The sequence below is a fragment of the Oryctolagus cuniculus genome, chromosome 2 (genome assembly GCF_964237555.1).
Source record: "Oryctolagus cuniculus chromosome 2, mOryCun1.1, whole genome shotgun sequence".
NCBI classification, from domain to species: Eukaryota; Metazoa; Chordata; class Mammalia; order Lagomorpha; family Leporidae; genus Oryctolagus; species Oryctolagus cuniculus.
Window position 1 is genome coordinate 43,953,467 of NC_091433.1, and position 23,003 is coordinate 43,976,469.

Here is a 23,003-nt window from a genome sequence, read left to right on the forward strand (position 1 = left end):
TGGCCCAAGTCCTTGGGCCCCTGTACCTGCGTAGGCGACCTGGAAGAAGCTCCTGGCTCCTGGCTCCTGGCATCGGATCGGCGCAGCTCTGGACGTCGCAGTCATTTGGAGAGTGAGCCAGCAGATGGAAGACCTCTCTCTCTCTCTCTCTCTGTCTCTCTCTTTCAAATAGGTAAAATAATTCTTTAAAAAAACAACAACAAAAAAAAAAAAAAACAAAGAAAAATACCTCCAACTGTGATGTGTGGTGAAGACAGCCCCCCACCCCCCCACCCCCCCACCCCCCCACCCCCGTTCTCCGGTAGGGGGAGGTACTTTAATCAGATAAACCAGTGGGGTGGGGGCTGAGCATGCGCCCTGATCCCCACTGAGGCACAGGTGCATCCTGGGAAGGTGGGTGTATCACGCTGACAGTTAAAGAGACAGACATTGCATTGCAGGGCTGCCAGAATTCCAGCTCACCTGGGTCTGACTATCGGCCCAGTGACACGGTCTCAGGCCGGCGGCACATCCCTGGTGGCCTCCCCGGCGTCTGACTCAGCAAACCTGGCAGCGAGCAGGTGTGTGTTCCATGGCCTGGTCACGACTCGGCTCACCACAAAATCCTGCCTGGCTCATGTGGGGGGCTGCAATGGAAGCCCCCTTCCCTGTTGGTAAGTCATTTGTGTGTTGCAGTCGGTTTCAGCTCCTAGAAGGTGGCCCTCGGTGTGCAGGCCATTGCTGCCTTCTCATTGGGAACTAAGGGACAGGCTGGCGAGGGGTGTGGCACGCTCAAGGTCACAGGGCAAGCTTGAGGACATGCACCTTGCATGAGGAGTGTCAGTCCTCACAGGTGGGTGGGTTGTCCTGCTCCGCTTCTCACCCCAGACCTCCCTGCTGCTGACCTGCCAGCCCCTATGTCTTTACCCCCCCACAGCTCAGGGCCACCTGTCTCTCTGCGCATCTAGGGTTCTTTTCATGAGCTTCCCCTGTGGAAACTGGGGACGGGAGCAGCTGTCATCCAACCACCTCCTTCCCTCTCCTCGCTGGCTGGCTCCTCCACGACAAACTCTACAGACCCGGGTCATGGGGACCAGAACCTGTCCATCACAGAGCCCCAGCAGCCCAGGCCCCAGTGGCCTCTGGTGGCCATGGGGAGGTCAGGGGCATGGGGCAAGGGGCCAGGGTCGACAGGGGAAGGTTTGGCAGCAGCGGCTGCCCCGAGCCTGAATGGATGGAAGTCCCTGCGGAAACACCTGGTGGTAACGGAAATCCAGGACAACTTTTATTATCCCTGTTCACAGGTCCATTCAGACCGCATTGGGGCTTCCTACTTCCTCTGCCGGCACTTCACGCTCATTCAGAACAAGAAAGGCCATTGTGCTCCCGAGTTATGGGCTGAGGATCCCCACGGGGCGGGCACTAAACACATTGGCCCCGAGACTTATTTTTAAAATTGTATTCCCTGCTGAATCACAGCTTCTTATTTTTTCCTCCTCCCACAAAGAAAAGTTTAGAGGGTCGTTTTCTCTCACCCACGAGGGTGGGAATTAATGGCGAAGCCCCTTTCCGACTCCCTTGGAAGACAGCCTGTAGGATCCCGCTGATTGGGAAGGGAGCTTCCCACAGCTCCAGGTCTAGATTCCATCACTGGCTTTGCCCACACATTCGCTGTTTGGCATGAGGGGAGGGTTTTAAACCAACGGTTCGGTTCCCAGCTGTCAAATGAGGCAGCGAGTCACATCTGTAGGGGCCCTCTGGGCTCCCAATGTTGAGACTACACGTCGTGCCCACTGAAGAACCAAATCTTCCTCCTGGGACGTGGCCGATGGAGAGCAGGCTCCATGGAGAGAGGGCGGGACCAGCCCTATGCAATGGTTCACCTCCATGTGGGAGCCAGCAGGGTTCTGGGGTTCAGAGTCCCAACATAGATCTTCGTCCAACAGCCCCTGGTCACAGGAGGTTGTCAGGGTGAGGGAAGCCATGAGCTTGGGTTCCATTTCCCACTCAATAAAGAGATGCCCTGGCTGGCACCGTGGCTCACTAGGCTAATCCTCTGCCTATGGTGCCGGCACCCCGTGTTCTAGTCCCGGTTGGGGCACCGGACTCTGTCCCGGTTGCTCCTCTTCCAGCCCAGCTCTCTGCTATGGCCCAGGAAGGCAGTTGAGGATGGCCCAGGTGCTTGGGCCCTGCACCTGCGTGGGAGACCAGGAGGAAGCACCTGATGCCTGGCTTCGGATCGGCACAGCGCGCCGGCCATGGCAGCCATTTGGGGGGTGAACCAACAGCAAAAGGAAGACCTTTCTCTCTGTCGCTCTCTCTCTCACTGTCTAACTCTGCCTGTCAAAAAAAAAAAAAAAAAATGAGATGCCCCGTTTTGGTAGCCACCAACTCTGCCGGGAGGTCAGCTCAGAGCTGATGCTGGGAGCTGCAGAGATGTCTGTCCACATCTTGGTGCCTCCTCCCTTAGACTCTCTGAGCCCGGCAGCCTCAGCCTTCCACCTGAGCCCGACCCCAAGGCTCGCGATCGCTCCTCGAATCAGTAGATCAATCGGGCAGTTCGCAAAACTCACAAGAGAGTAGACAGGCATTTGTCTTAGTGTTATCTGTTAAAGAATTATGCTGACAGCTGTTAAAGTGGTAAGGCAGCCTTTACTCAGGGCTACTGCAACAGGTGTCGAGACTGCCGGCGTAGGGGAGATGAGCCTCAACTCCAAATACGAGAATGATGAGGAATTATTGCCAAGGAGAAGAGGGATAAGGGGTCAGATGGTCACTGGATGGGGAAAAAAAAGAGAGGGGACCTCAAAGGTAGATGGATTCTGGCTAAACTGACCCAACAGAATTCTTGCTGAGACCTGGCATTACCTGAGGAACCTGGTCATTATCAAGGGCGGGGCGGGGAGGGGGGATTCTCTCTAAACTGATTCAGTAAGATTCCAACAAAACGGGCTCTGAGAGCAGAGACCGAAGCCCGAGGAGGAGGCCCCGCCAGGAAGAGGGCTCACGGGAGCCTGTCTCAAGTTTGGTCTGCCGAACTCAGAACGTGGCTTTAACGAGGGAAACTCAGCTTTCCCTCTGGGCCCCAAAGACCCTACAGTCGCCGGGTTCTTCTGCTCTCACTACTGCCGGCAGGCGAGGCTTCTTGCCTCCGTGGGAGCTGGGTTCAGGTCCTGACTCGGCTGCTTTCTGATTCCAAGTCCGTGATGGGAGAAACACTGTGCGAGGGACACAGAGGCCCCAGGGCTGCTGGATCCCTGGTCTCCACCTCTCCCCGGGCAGCAGCCCTGTGCGTGAGAGTTACTGCATTTCTTGCTGGGTGTTCCTTCCCCTTTCTCACTTCTCAGTGGCTTGGAGCTGAGGGGAGGGGTGGCGTGGCCTGCCCTGGGCTGTGTGCTCAGGGCCCCGCCGCCCACTGGGCAGGGGCTCCCTCACCAGTGCAGACCTGAGTGAGCAGCCGAGGAAGACAGGCAGAGAGGAGGGGAGAAGCAGGGGCTGGCTGCGCAGGGCCCAGAGCCCCCTGGGCACAGACCCCCGCCCGGGACGGGAGGCTCTGGGAGGTTGTCACCCCTTGGCTCACCACGGGTTCTGCCTTCTTAGTTCTCATCTGGTGTTTTGCTGGCCTGGGGACCACTGGAAGTGAAAGGTGGAAAAGAAAGGATGCTGGTTACCCCGGTTCCCTCTTAGTCCTAGACCTTGGCGGGGCTTACACAGCCAGCCCATGGCTGAGCAGGGACCACATAGACAGGCAGGGGCCGAGTCAAGACAAGGAGCCCCCCAGCCCCATCCAGCTCTGCCCTTGAGCAAGCCCCTCATCCTCTCTGAAGGGAGGCAGGAGCTGCTTTGCACGGTTTACCTGCTTTGTCTCACCGACCCCCACAAATTCTCCCAATGGGTAGTAATATCCCGATGTTCCGCTCCAAGACATTGGGACTCAGACGAAGTCACACAGCTGTGAGGTGACTAAGCCAGGATCCCTAAGCTGCCCAGTGAGGACCACACTGCCCACTCTGCTTCAGCGCCATGGAGAGAATCCATCAAGGACCCATGGGGTGTGGAAGGGCCTTCTAGGGTGATCCCGTCAGAGGCCTCCCATGCTCTCAAGCCCTGAAAAATCCCTGTTGCTGTCAAGCAGGGATTTCCTGGAGAAAAGCAAACAGCCCAGCCACGAACCAGAAGGAGGCCTTGGAAGAAGGGATGGGCTGGGGGGAGAGGCAGGTGCTCCTGGGTAGCCCTGGTGCTGGCTGTGCTGTGCCCTGTGGCCTGGACTGCAGCCAGATCTCTCCTCACCTCACCCGTGACACTCAGACACTTGAGGTTCGTGTGCAGATACAAGCCTGTGCATACACGTGGCCAGGGAGCCTGGGTCAGTTGGCTGCCCATTGGGATTCTCGGCAGTCCTATGAAAGCTTTGCCTACCCTTTGTGTGGCCTCTGTGGGTCAGCACGAGCAGCATTTCTGGGCGTCATTGATACCCAAACATCGTAACCCCTTTGTCCCAGCTACGCTACTGCTCTCAGTGCCCCACTCATTGCCCAGCAAATTCCTGTCCCTGTCACAGATGTCAGAACCCTCGTCCCCAGGCCAGATGGAGACCTTACCCCAAATCCCATGGATGGCCATGGATGGGCTTTCAGGCCTTCCGAGATGTCCATGGGCTGTACCCCGAAGAGCTGGCCAAGGTGAAGGGCTTCCCGTCCAGAGCATGTCCCAGGGCTCTTTAGATGTCCACCCTCGCACTGGTCCTAATCTCATATCCCACTTCCCTTAGTTACATCTATCTCTTTGGCCACTCAACTATTCATAGACCAGAGAAGTCCCAGAGATGATCTTAGAGAAAGAGCACCAGGTCCCCACCCCCCATTATGACTGAACTGTGTACCTTCTCCTCCCCCCAATTAACTTGTTGAAGCCCTGACCCTCAGAACCTCAGCATGGGACATTTGGAGATAGGGCCTTTAACATTTTATGTTTGAGATGCAGAGAGAGAGAGCCCATATGCTGGTTCACTCCCCCAATGCCTGCAGTGGCCGGGACAGAAACCAGGAGCTGGGCGCTCAATCTCAGTCTCCCACATTCATGCAGGAACACAACTACTTGGGCTGTAAGAGTTGGAGTCCCTAGCTTGCTAAATGCCGGTTTCTCACTCTGGCTTGCTTGCTTGCCAGCTGTAAGTCCACGACAGACCTCATTCTGGACCGGGAAGGAGGCAGGCCGGGTCCTTGAGAACAAAGAAAGTAAGCCCCCTGAAATTTATGACCTTCTGCTCCCCACCAGCTCCCTTGGAATTTATGGCCCAACGCTTCCCGCCAGTTCCTCCCTGTGCCATCTCCTTTGTGTAGCATCCCCGCCACATAATGTATAGCCTTTACATTTAAATGAACCAGTGAACATGTTAAGTCCCAATACCTTGCCATATAGAGAATAAGAAGGTAACCTATGAATGAGATGACATGCACCCTTGTAAGTGTGAGGCTATAAAAACCTCTCTTATGCAAACGAGAGGGCCTTTTGCCTGTGCATTGCTAAAGGGCTGTGTGTGGGTTAGGGGGTCCCAACCGGCTGGTAACAAATAAACCTCTGCTTTTGCATCCACAACTGTGCCTTGTGCATTGATTGGGAAATTCGGACTCAACAGGGCCACCACTGCTGCCTCCCAGATCCTGAATTAGCAGGAGGCTGGAGTCAGAAGCTGGCAGAATCAAGCCCCATGCAGTTGTCTTGTGTGTGTGTGTGTGTGTGTGTGTGTGTGTGTGTTTTCTTCTCCTTCTCCTTCTTTTAAGATTTATTTATTTATTTGAAAGTCAGAGTTACACAGAGAGAGGAGAGGCAGAGAGAGAATGAGGTCTTCCATCTGATGGTTCACTCCCCAATTGGCTGCAACAGCCGGAGCTGCGCCGATCTGAAGCCAAGAGCCAGGAGCTTCCTCTGGGTCTTCCACGCAGGTGGGAGGGGTGCAGGGGCCCAAGGACTTAGGCCATCCTCCACTGCTTTCTCAGGCCATAGCAGAGAGCTGGATCGGAAGTTGAGTAGCCGGGACTGGAACTGGTGCCCATATGAGATGCCGGCGCTGCAGGCCAGGGCATTAACCCCCTGTGCCACAGCGTCAGCCCCCCCATGCAGTTGTCTTAACTGACACTTGAGCTGCCAGGCTAAACACAGGAGGATCCCCACTTTAAAGAAGTGATTAGGGTGGTGTCAGGTCATTAGGATGTGCCTTGACCCAATAGGGCTGGTGTCCTCACAAACAGGCGGTTAGGACACAGACACACACAGAGGGACGGCCACAGGGAGGAGACACCATCCACAAGCCAGGGAGAGTGGCCTCAGGAGAAGCAACCTCCTGACCTTGGATGTGTAGCTGGCACTTCCATTGTTCAAGCCACGCAGTGTGTGGTGACTTTTAGGGCAGCTGGAACAAGCATTGCCCTTCCACACCTCTTCCCCTGTGCATGGACCAATCAGGGTGGACCCCTCTCCCCCGCACGTGAAGGCACGGGGCTGTGGGGGCCGCTGTAGGCAAATGTAGAGGCTTCTGAGGGCAGGGGCGTCTTCCCCCTCGTACCCTGGCATAGCCCCGAACGCACCGGGGGCCCTGAGGCTGTGTCTCCTGCAAACTCCCACCCCACGACGCAGCGGAGACCTTACCGTCAGAAAGCGCTCAGAAACACCGGGTGCACGGATCATCTGTGGGGACACAGGGGGTACTGCAAACAGGGGCTGTGGCTGCCAGAGGGCGGAGCGAGAGCTCCTTGGAGCTGGCAGGTGGATGATGGGCTGCACGGAGGGAACCCGGTGGGCTCATGGGGGTCGGGGCTGTGGGGGTGGTGGGGGGAACCCTGCAGGACAGGAAGGTGGTTTCAGAGAGGGGACAAGGTGACCAGCGGCCCCCAGCAGCCCAGGGATTTTTGGAGTGGAGCCAGGGGTGCAAGGAGAGAGTGTGGGAGGTGGGAGGGGCCAGGAGGGGGATGGCATGGATGTCAGCAGGTGCAGGGTGCCAAGAAAAGAGGAGAAGGTGACCAGTCCTACAAGCCTGGCCTCAGTGCACACGGGGCCTTCCGGTCCCTGCACTCCCTTGGCCTGGGGGCTGCCTGGGTGCACACGCTTCTAGCCTCAGCCCTGCCCTGGTTCCCCCAGTGGCCTTGGCTTCCTGGGGGTGACACCTGGCCTCAGTGGTCCCCGCACACCAGCTGGGCTCCCAGTGATGGGAGCTCCGGGCTGAGCATCCACCTCTGGGCACCTCCTCTGTTCACAGGGACAAGGCCTCTAGCACCTTCCTCCTTGCTCCTGGTTCTGCCCTGCTTGGGCTACTCAGATTTAACGGTCCTTAGCTCAATGAGCACCCTCTGTGGGCCACCCCGGGTCTTCTCCAGGCCAGGCCTCCCACGTCCACTCTGTTCTTCTGCCTCCCAGGTGACGTCCACACTTCCCCCCACGGGCTGCCCCCCTACTCTCATGAGTGTGTTGTGCTCCTTTTTTTTTAAAAAACTTGATTTTATTTATTTGAAAAGCAGAATGACAGAGAAAGACTGAGAGAGAGAGAGAGAGAGATCTTCCACTGCTGATTCACTCCCCCACTCCCCAAGCAGCAGTGACAGCCGGGACTGGGTCAGGCTGAGGCCAGGAGCCCAGAACTCCATCCTGGTCTCCCATGTGGGTGCAGGGGCCCAAGCACTTGGGCCATCGTCCACTGCTTTCCCAGGTGTGTCAGCAGGGAGCCGGATCGGACGTGGGGCACCTGGGACTCCAACTGGGGCTGCGATGAGGCTCACCTGCTGCCCCTTGACAGCAGGGGTGCTCTGCTTGGCTGTTGGCCCGATGTCCAAGCAGTCTCCCCTTTCAGAGTCTAAATCGGTGCCCCCAAATGCTCTGGCTTTTCCTGGAACCTGATGCTTCTGGCCCCAACAAATACTGGGAAGACAGGGTTAGGGTGGGTCCCGCAGCCCAGGGGTGTGTGTGTCTCAAAGCCCGTTACTTCTCTCCCTGTTCTAAGGGTTAACAGTGTCCTGAGCCCCCCAGGCTGGCAAGCAGGCTGCAGGGAAGGGGAGGATCTCTCGCCTTTTTTCTCTCCTGGGGCACAATGCTGAAAGTGAGCCAGTTGGGGGCAGGGCTGGAAGCCAAAACCAGCCACCCCCAAATGATATTATGAATGGGCAGCAACAATGCTCAGGGCTGGGGGGAGGGGGCCTGCCTGTGGACAAGCAGCAAGGTCAGGGTCGCAGGCCGCCCGTAAACAAGGATCACAATGCCGTCCTTTTCCTCCGGAGAGCCAGCTCCTCTCCCGGCCCTGTCCCCTGGGCCCAGGCCTCCCGGCCCTCATCCTCACCGGCTCTGTCACTGAAAGGGCCACTGCTGCTTCCTCAGGGAAAAGCCGGCTCTTTGTGGGCCCCCACTTCCTGCGCCTGTGGGAACCGCTGTGGGCTCGGGACATCTGCCTCCAGGCGCCTTTCTCAGGGGCCCAAGGTGGGAAGGAGGAGGGGTGCGGGCTGCAGGGGAGGGGGCTGTGACCTGTGCTGCTGGGATTGTCATCACCAGGCCTGCGGGGAGAACAATGAGGGGAGCCCCCAGCTTCCCCTGCCCAGAGCTTCCCTCTTCCCACCAGTGAGCCTTTGTGTGTGGCCTGTGGGGAGGGCGGGGGAATTCTTGTGTTTGCTTTTGTTTCCCTGTTCTTTTTTTTGGGGGGGGAGGGGGGTTGGGTGTTGGCCTTTGGCTAGCCCGGAGGCAGGGGGTCTGCAGGGGCTGGAGGCCTCTCTGAAGGCACCTGAAGGAGGATGGCAGGGGACCGGTGGCGGTGGCGGCATCTGTGGGGTCTTTGGAGGTGAGGGGTGGGTTCTCTGCTGGGTTCCTGGGGCTTTCAAGTGCACTTGCTTCTGGGAGGTGTGTCTGAGATCCTGGGGAAGGTAGCACAAAAGACTGGTGCCCACGAGGAAGAAGGGGCGGGTGGAGCAGCCAGGCCAAGGGCTCTCTCTGGAGGGCAATCCAGAGCAGCTGGCATAGTCAGTGACTCAGCAGCCTCTGGCTTCCACACTTGCATTCCAGGAAATGGGTCCAAGGAAGCCCCGCCCACGGCTCCAGCTGCAAATGCTGTGCGTGCTTCGGGGCTGCCACAGGTGCGTCAGATCATCCCAGGACACGGGAGAGACACTGCTCTGATTTTGATTCTCTGTAAGCCCAGGGTTCAGGAGACCCAGAGATGACCCCCAGGAGAGGGCAGCTTGTCCAGCCTGACTGCCAGCCAGCGGAATGTAGGCTATTTGCCACCGCTAACGAAACCTGTGCAGACTCCGGCGTGGACCCTCCCATGCACATGCGACAGCACTGCAGGGCAGAGGAAAGGGACCGCTGTAGTAATTGGGGAGCCGCTCAGAAAGATCCCCCAGGAGCCACTTTTGAAAACGTTGAGTGTCTTGCAACATGTCTGGGTGATGCGAAGACCCCGACTCTGGCGGCTGGAGCTGCTGCAGCACCTGGGACTGCCTCGCTCCACTTCCGGAGCAGTGCGGCTCAGCCTGGCTGCACAGGAGGGTGTCCAGGGCTAAACCCAACACTCGACAGCTGCTCTGGAAAACAGTATGGCCACTTCTCATAAAATCTGACACTAACCATGCAACCCAGCATGTGCAAGCTTGGGCATTGATTCTAGAAAAGAGAAAACTTGTGTTCGTACAAAACCTGTACATGGCTGTTCATGCTAGGTTTATTCCTGACTGCCCCAACACTGGTCCCAACCCAGATGTATCTATCTCAACAGGTGAATGGTTGGATGAACTGTGTTCTCTCCATACAAGTCAGCAACAAAAACAATGAATTCTTTTTTAAAAAATTTATTTATTTGACAGGTAGAATTACAGACAGTGAGAGAGAGAGAGAGAAAGGTCTTCCTTCTGTTGGCTCACTCCCCAAATGGCTGCCACAGCCGGCTCTGCGCTGATCCGAAGCCAGGATCCAGGTGCTTCTTGCTGATCTCCTATGCAGGTGCAGGGGCCCAAGCACCTCGGCCATCCTCCACTGCCTTCCCGGGCCACAGCAGAGAGCTAGACTGGAAGAGGAGCAACCGGGACTAGAACTGGTGCCCATATGGGATGCTGGCGCCACAGGCGAGGATTAGCCAAGTGAGCCATGGCGTTGGCCTTAACAATGAATTCTTTTTTTTTTTTTTAAGATTTATTTATTTATTTGCAAGTCAGAGTTACATAGAGAGAGGAGAGGCAGAGAGAGAGAGAGAGAGAGAGAGAGGGGTCTTCCATCCGATGGTTCACTCCCCAAATGGCCACAACGGCCAGAGCTGCGCCAATCCGAAGCCAGGAGCCAGGAGCCTCCTCCGGGTCTCCCACGTGGGTGCAGGGGCCCAAGGACTTGGGCCATCCTCCACTGCTTTCCTGGGCCATAGCAGAGAGCTGGACAGGAAGTGGAGCAGCCGGGTCTCGAACTGGCGCCCATGTGGGATGTTGGCGCTTTAAGCCAGGGCATCAACCCACTGTGCCACAGCGCCGCCGCCCCCCCCCCCTTTTTTTTTAACAGGCAGAGTGGACAGTGAGAGAGAGAGAGACAGAGAGAAAGGTCTTCCTTTGCTGTTGGTTCACCTTTCAATGGCCGCTGCGGCTGGCACGTTGTGGCCGGCGCACCGCGCTGATCCGATGGCAGGAGCCAGGTACTTATCCTGGTCTCCCATGGGGTGCAGGGCCCAAGGACTTGGGCCATCCTCCACTGCACTCCCTGGCCACAGCAGAGAGCTGGCCTGGAAGAGGGGTAACCGGGACTAGAACCCGGTGTGCCGGCCCCGCAAGGTGGAGGATTAGCCTAGTGAGCCACGGTGCCGGCTCACAATGAATTCTTGATACGTACTGATGGAATAAGGATATAAGCCTCAGCCATTCTAGCTCCTTCCTGAGCAACTTGGGGGATCTCAAGGGAATTATGCTGAATTAAAGAAGCCAAGCTCTGGGGCCAGCATTATGGCGTGGCGGGTAAATCCGCCACCTGCACTGCTAGCATCCCATATGGGCACCAGTTCCAGTTCCAGCTGCTCCCCTTCCTATCCAGCTCTCTGCTATGGCCTGGGAAAGCAGAAGAAGATGGCACGAGCTCTTGGGCCCCTGCACCCACGTGGGAGACCTGGAGGAAGCTCCTGGCTCCTGGCTTTGGATCAGCACAGCTCTCTCTGTTGCAGCCAATTGGGGAGTGAACCAGCTGATAGAAGACCTCTCTCTCTCTATGCCTCTCCTTCTCTCTCTGTGTAATGCTTTCAAATAAATAAACAAATCTTTAAAAAAAAGGCAAGCTCAAAGGATTACAAACTCTGATTCCATCTATCTAACATCCTGGAAAATTCTAAATTATATAGCTGGACTTTGCTTCTCTGAGCTCAGGCTGGGACCCAGGGTTCAGGAGCACATATAAGAGACAAGGCCAGGGTCCCACACAACCAGTCACTATTGGAATCAGAAAGTGTATTTTGCACAGAGACAGCAAAAAGAATAAGTCAGTGATGACAGCTCCCCACAATCTTTGTCCCCCATGCCAGAAACACTGTAAGGGACACACTGTGGCAGAAGGGGCCCGGTGACACTTGGACACCTGCTACTCAACACTCAATGCTGCGTTGCAGGGGCGTGGTATTAGATTCTGAGCGGAGGGTGGAGGAAGGCCCCCCGCTTCATCAAGACCTGGCCAGGAAGCCTCCCAGGGTGGGGAGGGCGTGAGATGTGGCCTCAGCGTCTCCTCCAGGTCTTCCATCTAGTCCTGATCTGGGCAGTCGCACACACACAAGCTGTGCTTTAAGGAAGCCTGTGTAGGTTGTGCAAGGTCGCAGGGGGCCATGGCAAGAGCTATTGCCCTACAGCTTTCTTGGAATGGACCTGGGCATTCGTAGTTGAAACCCATTCCCAGTAGTTCTGCTGGGAAGCTGAGGGTTCAATGTGTCTGGCCGGACTCCAGTTTCCTCACCTGTAAGTGAACGAGGCTGCGTGGAGGAGTGGGGACTTGCTCCCTGGCCACAGCCTCCCTGTGGACACAGAAGTGCTCAGATGTACGCAAAAGGCACTTACCAAGACCAAGGGCACTTGCCATCACCATGACCGTGGGAGACATTGTCCCGGACATGATCAGGAAAACGAAAAGCATCAAGTCCCAGGGTGCCCGGGCGCGTGCTAACACACCACTGCTGTGTGGCTGTGTCCAGAGCTCTCAGGAGTAACTGCCCTCGGCCTGGGAGAAGCGTTTGCATGGTCACATGTGTGCGTGTAAGAGGGAGAGTATCATGGTTTTCACCTACACGCGGAAATAAATTAGAACAATGTTCCAGACCCTAGCACCTTGCATCCTCATTCGCTCAGCTAATCCATTTGCTTAACCACTCATTCATTCTGTCCACAAACATTTGAAGTGCATCTCCTAACTACCCGACATGGCTCACATTAAATTTTAACTTATTTGGAACTGCAGGTTCAGGCTCTAACCCCAGGGCCTCCAGAAAGCCTTAGGGATGTCTTGGATACTGGTTATCAGTGCCTGAAACAGGATGTCACCAAGGGCAAACACAAGGGTAGGGACTTGGTGGTGCTGGGCCTGGGAAGAAAAGAACCCATGTGTGTGCTGCTAGCCAGAGTCAATTCTTGACTGGGACAGTGCTTCCTGTGCACCTGTGTCCATGGCCTTATCTGCCCATGTCATCCTTGGCACGTCCATAAACATTTCTTAGAGAAAGGGCTCCCAGGGTTGTAAAAGTTCAGGGATGATGTGATTAGCCATGTGGAATATTTTCTATAGGACTTTCTAGAAACTTTGCTGCCTGGTGCTAAAGACAAGACCTGTTAGAGAAGGGACAGCTGACTCTGGGCCCAGGAGAGGTCCAGCTCGTGCCAAGATCAGGGTCAGGTAGCAGGTGAAGGCAAGGGGAGGGTGAAGGAAGAACACAGGTCTTCTTCTTTTTTTTTTTTTATAGGATTTTTATAAGATTTGGGACCTGAAGCAACCTGAAAGTGACAAGAAGACAATCTGTTGGCCCAGAAGAGACAGCTGCTTCTCCCTGGGGGCTGGGGGACTTGGCATGCAGGTGGAGTTGGGAGAAGCAGAAGAGGGGTGTCGTATCTCTTCCATGGGGAAAGAGACCTTGAGGGCTGGTCTGGGGTGCACAGACCCTTCCCCAGCTGAGGCACCTCTGTACTGAGCAGCAGGGCAGGAGGAGGCCTGGCTTAGCATCTGCGCCAGAACCTTCCCCCTGCCCTAGTCATAAGAAACCACAACATCTGCCACCTGGTGACAGAGGAAAATACTACAGGACCACAGATGGGCTGGCAGCTGGTCAACCTCATGGTTTAACTTAACATTATTACTTTATAAAAGATTCCTTTAAAATTATTTATTATTTTATTAGAAAAGACAGAGAAGCAGACACAGAGAGATCCTCCATCTGCCAGTTCACTCTCCATGCGCTCCCAACAGCCAGCCAGGGCTGGGCCAGTCTGAAGCCAGGACCCCACAGCTCAGTCTGTTCTCCCTGTGGGTGGCATGGACCCAAGTACCTGAGCTATCAGCTGCAGCCTCCCAGAGTGAGCATTACCAGCAAACCGGAATCAGAAGCAGAGCCAGGACTCTAACCCAGGCTCTCCAATATGGGAGGTAGGTATCACAGGACATATCTTATACGCTGCTCCAAACACCTGCCCTTAATTTAATCTTATTTAACGCGAGTCATCTGTTGCATTCCTAGGGCAGAGTTCAGGATCTGAGTTAGGGGAAGCCCTCTGGGCTCTGGGCTGTCTTTTCTCCCTAATTATACTGGAACCATCAGAAGTTACTTGCACTGTGTAATGTTAGGCAACTTGAAGGCAGTTAGGTTTTAGTTTTAGTTCATTGCCAGCAGACTAGGAGCCCTTGTTTGCTGTTAACCACCACAAGATGTGGTTATCCTTGGTTTTTCCACTGGTGACAAACCTCGGTATGAAACTCTAGCCACTAATAGGGGACTTGTCCCTTTAACCTCCTTGAAGGGCTTCAGAGAAATATCTCCTGCTCCAAGTCCCTGTCACTTGTCTTAACCAGCATTTCATCCATGTCTTTATTGCCACCCATCATGTTACCTGCTGGAGGGAGGATGGTGTTCACAAAGGAGGGCACTCTGACAGTGGACACAGAAAGCTCACCAGCAGACCAGCAGTCACAGCGTGTGAGATGCCATGCCAGAGGCATGCACAGATACGTGCTCAGAGAAAATGTATTCCACTACATAGCATTCCCAAGGGAAGTGACACTCACTGATACTAAACAACAAATAGTAGACAAGTAGACAAAAAGCTGGGGGATGGCCTGGTGCCATGGCGCAGTAGCTTAATCCTCTGCCTTTAGTGCCAGCATCCCATATGGGCACCAGTTCTAGTCCCAGCTGCTTCTCTTCTAATCCAGCTCTCTGCTTTGGCCTGGGAAAGCAGTAGAAGATGGCCCAAGTACTTGGGCCCCTGCTCCTGCATGAGAAACTGGGGAGAAGCTCTTGGCTCCTGGCTTCAGACTGGCGCAGCTCCTGCCATTGCGGCCATTTGGGGAGTGAATCAACAGAAGGAAGACTTTCTCTCTCTCTCTCTCTCCCTCTGTCTGTAACTCTACCTCTCAAATAAATAAATAAAATCTTAAAAAAAAAAAGCTGGGGGAGAGGAGGGGTGAACGTCTGGGTAGGTGCACCTGCAAGGTTGATCTGCAGTGTGGAGAAAGAGTATGAACTATGCAGATAGTTCATATCTGCAGACGGCAATGGCCAACCCTGAGCAGCGTGAAAGCGTGTGTGTAGTCCGAAGTTTTCATATGAATGATCCGGTCTTTAGGATGACCTTGAATGTGAACATCTCTACATCAGATTTCCTGATCCTGGGATGGTATAGGACAGCACAGGACACTGTCGGGGGACTGTGGGTCAAGCTGTTCTCAGAAGGCTAGGTCCAGATGTTTGTCTCTGATGTAAGAAAGAATTTGAGGATGATATGTAGGTAAAGGCTAGCAGAGGAAGAACATTTGCATGCAAAGCCAAAGTACACACTTGATAGGGAGTATGGGCATGCTTAAGGATGAGCTGTGCCCAGTGAGGTTCAGGGTCATCCCGTATGATCTCAAGAGAGCAGAGGTATTGAATATTCACAGGACGTAGTGCTGGGGTGGGGGGGAGGTTTGAGTACTACCCATTTTCTTGCCTTTTAGGAAATCTTGGAAGTACACGATGGCGTAGGGGTGTCAACCATGGTCATTTTATTATAGCGTTGTGATACATATAACTGGGATGTGGTCAGCAGTCACGCTGGATGCTTTTGGCTGGTGCCAGTTATGAGCAGCGTTTTCACAGAAGCTGTGGTTTTCCTGTGGAAGGAGGGGTTGGGGCAGAGCAGGGAGCTGGTGACCTCAACCCCTCCTTGTTGGCCACCCCCTTGCCTGCATTATCGCCCTCCCTCAAAGACTTCCATCCCTTGACATTTATGGGAGGTCGAGGGAGGAAGGTTCCTCTTCTGTAACTTCACACCGTGTCCCTGCCTAACCAGGGAGTGACAGCCCCTTCCTTGCTGACCGATCTTGAGGCGCTAGACGATCATCGTTGGCAATGGCTGGAGTCCCGGCAAGACCATCATCTTTACATGGAATCTGGATTCTGGAAGACACAAATTTAACAACTAGGATGAGTATGCATGGGCCAAAAAGGAGCAAGAGTAAGGGCCATTTTGGAGAAGGGAGAGTGATTTTCGCTGCTTCCCAGGTGGTGGGATCTGAGGGACTTCCCTTACCAGAACCGTGGATCCACTTGGCTCGAGGGTAAATGCTTTTGGTGTCTTCTGCCATGAGCCTGCTGTTGTGCATGTAGGTGCAGCAGGCTTTGTTAATCTCTGCGCTTCTCCACCCTGTTCAGCCAGTGGGTGATCCAGGGCTAGTCCGTTGTCCATGATCGCATTATCCACAGAGCCTCAAGAATCTTGTAGTTGCTCTAGGGCCTGGCCACTGATCTGGGCCGAGCAGCAGACGGTTCTCCATCCTCTCCCTCTGCTGTTATTGTGGAAAAGTTTACCAGGGAGTTTTCCTGCCATTGGCAGTTTCCTGAGAAAGACAGGAGTAGGAAAAGCGTGTCATCCGGGAAGGACAGCGGTCTTCACGTCTCTCTCTCTCTAGGGAGAAGCTTTCAGCAAAAGCAAGAATCTTACTGATCTTTTAGCCATGTGAAGATAAACTGGATGTCCTCAACTGACTCACAGAAGTAGACAGAGTTATCCTCTGGGTGCGCCTATGCAGACTCAAGGGGTAGAATTTTCATTCTTTTTTTTTTTTTTTTTTTTTTTTTTTTTTTTTTTTGACAGGCAGAGTGGATAGTGAGAGAGAGAGACAGAGAGAAAGGTCTTCCTTTGCCGTTGGTTCACCCTCCAATGGCTGGCGCGGCCGGCACGCTGCGGCCGGCACACCGAGCTGATCCGATGGCAAGAACCAGGTACTTATCCTGGTCTCCCATGGGGTGCAGGGCGCAAGGACTTGGACCATCCTCCACTGCACTCCCTGGCCACAGCAGAGAGCTGGCCTGGAAGAGGGACAACCAGGACAGAATCCGGCACCCCGACCGGGACTAGAACCCGGTGTGCCGGCGCCGCAAGGTGGAGGATTAGCCTAGTGAGCCGCAGCGCCGGCCTAGAATTTTCATTCTTGACAGATGTACCCAGTAAGAAATTCCTTAGGATTTCACTGCAGTAGGAGAGCTGAATAGCACCCAGTAAGATCCTTTTGCTGAGGTTGCAATTGATCAGAAGGGGATCCCTCACTCTACATTTTTGACAAAATTAGATCCCTGTAGAGAATGATTGCTCATAATTTTTGGAACCTTGTGTTGGGAGAGTCTGTCTTGTTTCTGTATTGTGTCAGAGCCTCCTGCACCTGACCCAAGCTGATACTAGGCTTCATTTGATCTTGTGTATCTGAATCAAAGAGGCCTTTGGAGCTGAAGAAGAGTCTCCCACTAGCATCTTGTAGGGTTAAGCTGTCTGGAGCCTCAGGTGCCACCATCATCCTCAGGCAGGCCATGGGCAATAGGTTGACGCAGGATTGCGGGATCTCTGGCATAGCTTGCCCAGAGTGCTCCTAAGACAATGATTGGCCCTTTCCACCTTGCGTGAGGGTCGTGAGGATCAAGGATGGGGCCCTCCAAGAGGTGTGAAGATGACAGGAGATTCCCAGAGTGGTGGCAATCTGCTGAGTCCCTGTGAAGACAAAGGTGGGTTCACTGTCACCATGGAGGGACATTGTGAGTCCAAAATGTGAGACTGTTTTGTGAGCAGGACTTTCAATACTTCTCATGCCTTTCCTATTTGAGTCAGAAGGGTTTCTATCCATCCAATGAAAGTATCAAAGACCAATTAATATTTTTTAAAGATTTATTTATTTATTTATTTGAAAGAGTAACGGGGCCAGAGGGAAGAGACAGAAAAATAGAGATCCTTTATCCGTTGGTTTGTTCTCCAAATGGCCTCAACAGCTGGGGTTAGGCCAGGCCGAAACTAGGAGCCTGGAACTCCATCTGGGTCTCCCACTTTGGTGCAGGGACCATCGTCCACTGCCCTCCCAGGCACTTTAGCAGGGAACTGGATTAGATGTGCAGCATCTGGGACTTGAGCCAGCACTTGCCGGCATCACAGGCAGTGGCTTATCCCACTGCCCCACAATGCTAGCCCATCATAAATGTTTTTGACTATTTGCTGGGGACTTGTTAGTGAAATCTATCTACCAGTCCTTACTGGGGTAGGTTCTTGTCTTGTACATGGCAGTGAGTAGGGGAAGCAGTTCGAGAGGCCACCGAGGTTTTTTTGCAGACAGAGGGGACAGGATTGAGTAACCTCTCTTATAACAGTACGTAGTCCTTTTCCTCCAAAGACATGAGGCTATTTGAATAAGGACTTCTGTACCCAGATGGGTAGGGTTATACATTTCTTTGATAATTTTCTACTGCGGGACCACTGGGAGCATGATTTTATGATGTAAAGTCCCCCACCCATTGGGATCTTTAGTGTAACCTTGCTGGTGGACCCATTCCATATCAGACATGGCAGAGAGGAAACTTCCAGCTACCTCTGCCAGGCTAGGGTATGCGAGACACTCTGGAACCTCCTAGTGGCAACCTTCTTTGCTGTCCTGTCCACCAATGCACTTCTGACTATAGGGCTATTCCCTCCATGGTGTCCCCTTCAATGAATAACAGCCAAAGCTGCCTGGAGGACAGTCAAAATCTCTTGATGGGGGTTAATAGGGGGATCCCCCCCTCAGTAGTAGCAGTAGTCAGTTCTCTCGGATTGCCATGTGTGCACGTAACATGAGGAAAGCAAGTTCGGAGTCTGTATAAATGTTGACTCTGTCTCCCAGTCTCACGGCTCTAGTCAAGGTGATGAGTTTGGCCTTTGCAACCAAGGTGTTTGGTGGTGATGCCAGGGCCTCCACCACTTGGATGAGATCTACTATTTTGCCTTTCTGGTCCCTTCTTTCATGAAATTACTGCCATCAATGAACCATTCCTCACAGAGGTTCTCCTGGGGTTTCTTCCGTCGCCAGGCCTATTGGAATAGATCTGCTCTATGCTCTCTGCCCAACAGTGAGCCAGCTTTTCAGTGTCTTCAGATGGCAGAGGATTAGCTGGATTGAAGTCTCGGCACACTTTCAGAGTTACTGCTGGTGAGTCTACACGCGTTAGGGGTCCTCCTATCAGCCTCCTGCAATCTCTAGGACCCGTTATACTTGGTGCTGCACTATAGTCAGTTCGGTGGGTTCCTCCACCAACGTGCAATAGCAGCTACTGCCCCTAAGCACCAGGCCACTCTGTGGTCACTAAGTACAGCCATTTAGAGACGTAGGCCACCTGTCACAGAAGTGGGCCCAACTTGAGGGTGGGTACACCTGGGGCCATTTCTCTCAGCTATAAACATGGTGAAGGGCTTGTCTGAATTAGGAAGCCCTCGTGCAGCCATTCTAATAGGGACGAGATGGTAACTTATTTTGGTTTTACTTTGCATTTTCCTGATGATTCATGATGTTGAGCATTAAAAAAAATGTATTGGCCATTGGTGTCTTTTTGTGAGAAATATATATTCAGATCCCAACAAGATCCTTTGTCCATTTTAAAAATTTTTTTCTTGCTATTGTTTGAATTCCTTACCTATTCTATATATTAACACCTTATCAGTCGTATACCCTGCAAATATTGTCCCCCATTCCAGGGCTGCCTCTTTGCTCTGCTGAGTATTTCCTAGGGCGTGCAGAAACTTTTTTAGTTTAATGCCAACCCACTCATCTCTTTTTCCTTCTGTCGCCTGCTCTTTGGGGGTCAGGGCCAAGCGTTGCTTTCTCAGCCTCAGGTGCGGCAGACGAACATGGGCCGAGGTCCCCTGGAGCCTCTCCAGCCATCCTCAGCTCCGCTGTTACTAACACACCCACGAGAGGGGAATTTCTCAAAAATCCCAACCTTGAAGCATTGTCAGTTAGAATGCACTCTGGCTTAAACCAAATAGTTCCTAACCTTTATTTTATGAGAAGGAAGAGGCGCTTCTTCATAGCCAGTAGCTCCCAACACTTTTTTATTTTTTCTTTAAGATTTTTATTTATTTATTTGAAAGGCAGAATTACAGAGAGGCAGAGGCTGGGTCACTCCTAAATGGCCACAATGGCCGGAGCTGGGCCGATCGGAAGCCAGGAGCCAGGAGCCTCCTCCGGGTCCCCCACATGGGTGCAGGGGCCCAAGGGCCTGGGCCATCTTCTACTGCTATCCCAGGCCACAGCAGAGAGCTGGATTGGAAGAGGAGCAGCCTGGACCAGAACCGGCGTCCATACGTGATGCCTGCACAGCAAGTGCAAGTGGAGGATTAACCCACTGCGCCATAGCACTGGCCACCACCCTGTCTTATAATGCATGAAGAACTCTCCCTTTGCACTGTGCGCTATACGGCTCATTGAGGTGAGGCAGGGCAAGGAGCCCCGAGCCCCAGTCCTCTCCAGCGTCCTCTGTAAGAGTTCTCACACCCCGCGGCTCTCGCTGCATCCTCAGAAGTGCCGTGGTTCTGTCATTTCACCGCTCCTCAGTGAGGGAGTGCGCAAAGCGTCTGCTTTTGGAAGCAGTGTGCGGTGCCCGTCAAACAGACACTTGGGGGGCAAAGCACCAGCTCCAGGGGCTTCGCAGGGAAGGCGGTCCTGGACTGGACACCAGGCACGACACAGCGGACTGCTTTGTTTTCCCTTGTAAACGGATGGCGTGGTGACTTCTCCCTGGTCATCAAAATCTCTAGGGGTCAGCACAGGACAAGGGGACAGTGTTCCACCACTCTCGGCTGTCCCCGCCTCCCCCTTGCTGACACACCAGTCAGCATTGCCAGGGTTAGGAAGCGGAGGTCTCCATGAATTTCCTTTAACTTGCCGAGACACCCCAGGGCCACACAGTGTCGCAGGCAAACTGGTCCCCGGTCCACCAGGACACGCACGCAGCTCAGTCCGTGCCTGTGACCGCGTCCATGAGCCTGTGACCACGTCCATGAGCCTGTGACACTGAGGCCTGGCTCCCCCGAGGCTGCAGCTGTGTGCTCCTGGCACCTGACGCTGACTCTGATTCATTTACTGAATGAGTGGATGAATGAATGAATGAATGGGTGCGTTTCAAACCAGGACTGTTTCTGCCTCCCAAGGTCATTGTCTCAGGAGGAGCCCAGGCAAATGAGATCTGCGCGAAGTCCTGAGTGCTGATTGCTTCCTGTGCCTTTTGACCTCCAGCTATGAAGCTCGACCTTTACTGCTTGTTGAACACAGAGGGCTTTTAGAGGATATCCTTCACTGCTCTCCCACGAGGAAAGGGGCCTGGACGCTGCTCAAAGCCCCCTCGTTTGGGCCCTTTGGAGCACACTCTGAGGCAGGAAGATACCACGGGAGGGTGGCAGCAGCAGCGGATTTCAAAGCTGGAGGTCCCGGAGGAAGCCTGGGTCCATGTTCGCTTTCCAGGCAGGAGCAGTTTCGGGGGGGGGGGGGGCCTGTGACTGCGACAACCGAGCAGAAATCCCTCCCTCCGCCCCAAACAGCTGTGTTCCTGCACACGCACCTGCACGCACACACCCACTTTGGAAGGACCTGGGGTGCTCAGCATAAGTACTGAGTGGGAAGCAGCTCTTCCAAGATGTTAACATAGCCAAATCCAAGATAAGCTGCCCTGGGGGCTGTGGCCCGAGTGTCCCCCAACATTCTGTGTCTGGAGGCTTGGGTCTCGGTGTGCTGATGTAAGAGGCGAGGCCCCAGGGCAAGGTGATGAGGTCATGGGGTCACCGCCCTCTAAGGGCTTGAATGGACTTCTCAAGGGACCCGGGTGAGTTCCCCAGAGGAGCCTGGGGGCCTGGAGCTCTTCTGCACGCACTCCAACCACTGTGGCAGCCCACCCGGGGGCTCCCCCCACCCCCACCACACACAGATGGGGCTGCCTGGGGCTCCCCACCAACCCCCACCACACACAGATGGGGCTGCCTGGGGCTCCCTCCACCCCCACCACACACAGATGGGGCTGCCCGGGGCTCCCCCCCCCCACCCGCCACACACAGATGGGGCTGCCCGGGCTACACAAACCTCTTTTCTTTATAAAGTACCCAGCCTCAGGCACGTTGTTGTAGGAACAGAGGATGGAAGAACACAGCAGGGTAGCTGGGATTTGCATATAGCATGGCTGTCCTCAGGTAGAGGAAATACTGCTGCAAGCAGAGGCAAAGGAAGAAAAGCGAACTCCTTCTCCCAACGCAGACCTTGAGAAGTGGCTGCTTGCTGCCCTCTGCGATCTTGTCTAGGGAGGGAAGACGTCCTAAGTTCTGCTTCTGTAGACTCCAGTCATAAATCTGTCCTAATTAATCTGCCCCTGGTATCTCTTCTACAGACACCAGGCCCACCGACCATTGGAAGTGTGGTCCTAAGTCACGTAGGCTGCAGTTTAAACCCAGCAGCGCTGTACCAGCTAAGGTGTGATGCTGAGGAACTATAAATGTTGTAAGAAACTTGGGGTTGTTGCTCAGTTCTCAGGAAACGATTCCAGCTGAGCCCGCTGGCATAATAAGATCCTCCACTGTCTCTGGTGCCTGTTTGAATGGAGGGAGTTTTCCCACCCGATTTCTGTATTGATCAAACATTCTGCTGGGGACGGGGGGGGGGGGGGGGGGGTAGAGGGGAGGCCAGGTGAGAAATCTGCAGGAAATCCTGGCTCAGAGGTGGGGAGGGTTCGGCTGCCACTTGCTGGTGACACCAGTATCCCGGTCCCAGTCCCGGCTGCTCCCCTTCTGATCCAGCTTCCCCCTAACGTGCCTGAGAAGGCAAGGGAAGATGATGCTGGTTCTTGTCCCTGTCACCCATATGGGAGACCGGGCCTTGGCCTGGCCCAGCCTCAGCCATTGAGGCCATTTAGGGAGGGAAGCAGTGCAGTGATTGGAAGATCTCCCTTAGAACTCTCACCCCCAACCCCTGCCCTGTCACTCTGCCTGTCAAATAGATAGATAGATGATAGATAGATAGATAAATAGATCAATCGATCGATCTTAAGAAAAAAAAAAGATGTGTGGAGGCAGGGGTTGGAATCCTGGGCCCCAGCCTTCTCCGGCGAGGCTGACAAAATGGCACCAGCTGGGGAGCCTGGGACCTTCATAGAATTCCCAGCGAAAGTCCCCAGGCTCAGATCATCCTGGCGCTTAAGGGCACAGCAGACGGGTGACTCGGAGCCAGAGCCGGGGCTGAGATGGACTGGCAGATGGGACAGGGAGCGGGCTCAGGCTCCACGGGGTTGCGTCAGAGCAACTGGACTCGGCAGCCGGCCGGCGGCGGTGCGGCGGGGTTCCACCGCGTGGTTCTCCAGGATGGCAATCCTGGGATTCCGCGGGCCTTCGGGCTCCCCCGGGCCTCCCCTGTGTGTTCTGTCATTGCAGCCAGCAGAGAGCTAGGCTGGGAGGTCATGATCCCGTCCACCCTGCAGGCAGGGAAAGTGCAGCTTCGCGGAGAGAGACAGGAGGAGCGCTGGC

At 54.4% G+C, this 23,003-nt stretch overlaps 1 long non-coding RNA gene across 1 annotated transcript; it reads right to left on the minus strand.

Annotated features, from left to right (window-relative positions):
• Positions 1-280: 280 nt before the first annotated feature.
• Positions 281-4,758, minus strand: LOC127487126 (uncharacterized). Its single transcript, XR_007913658.2, has 3 exons — positions 4,581-4,758; positions 3,560-3,612; positions 281-2,755 (listed from the first exon to the last, which is right to left on the minus strand). It is a non-coding gene; the product is annotated as an uncharacterized lncRNA (long non-coding RNA).
• Between the last annotated feature and the right edge of the window lie 18,245 nt (positions 4,759-23,003).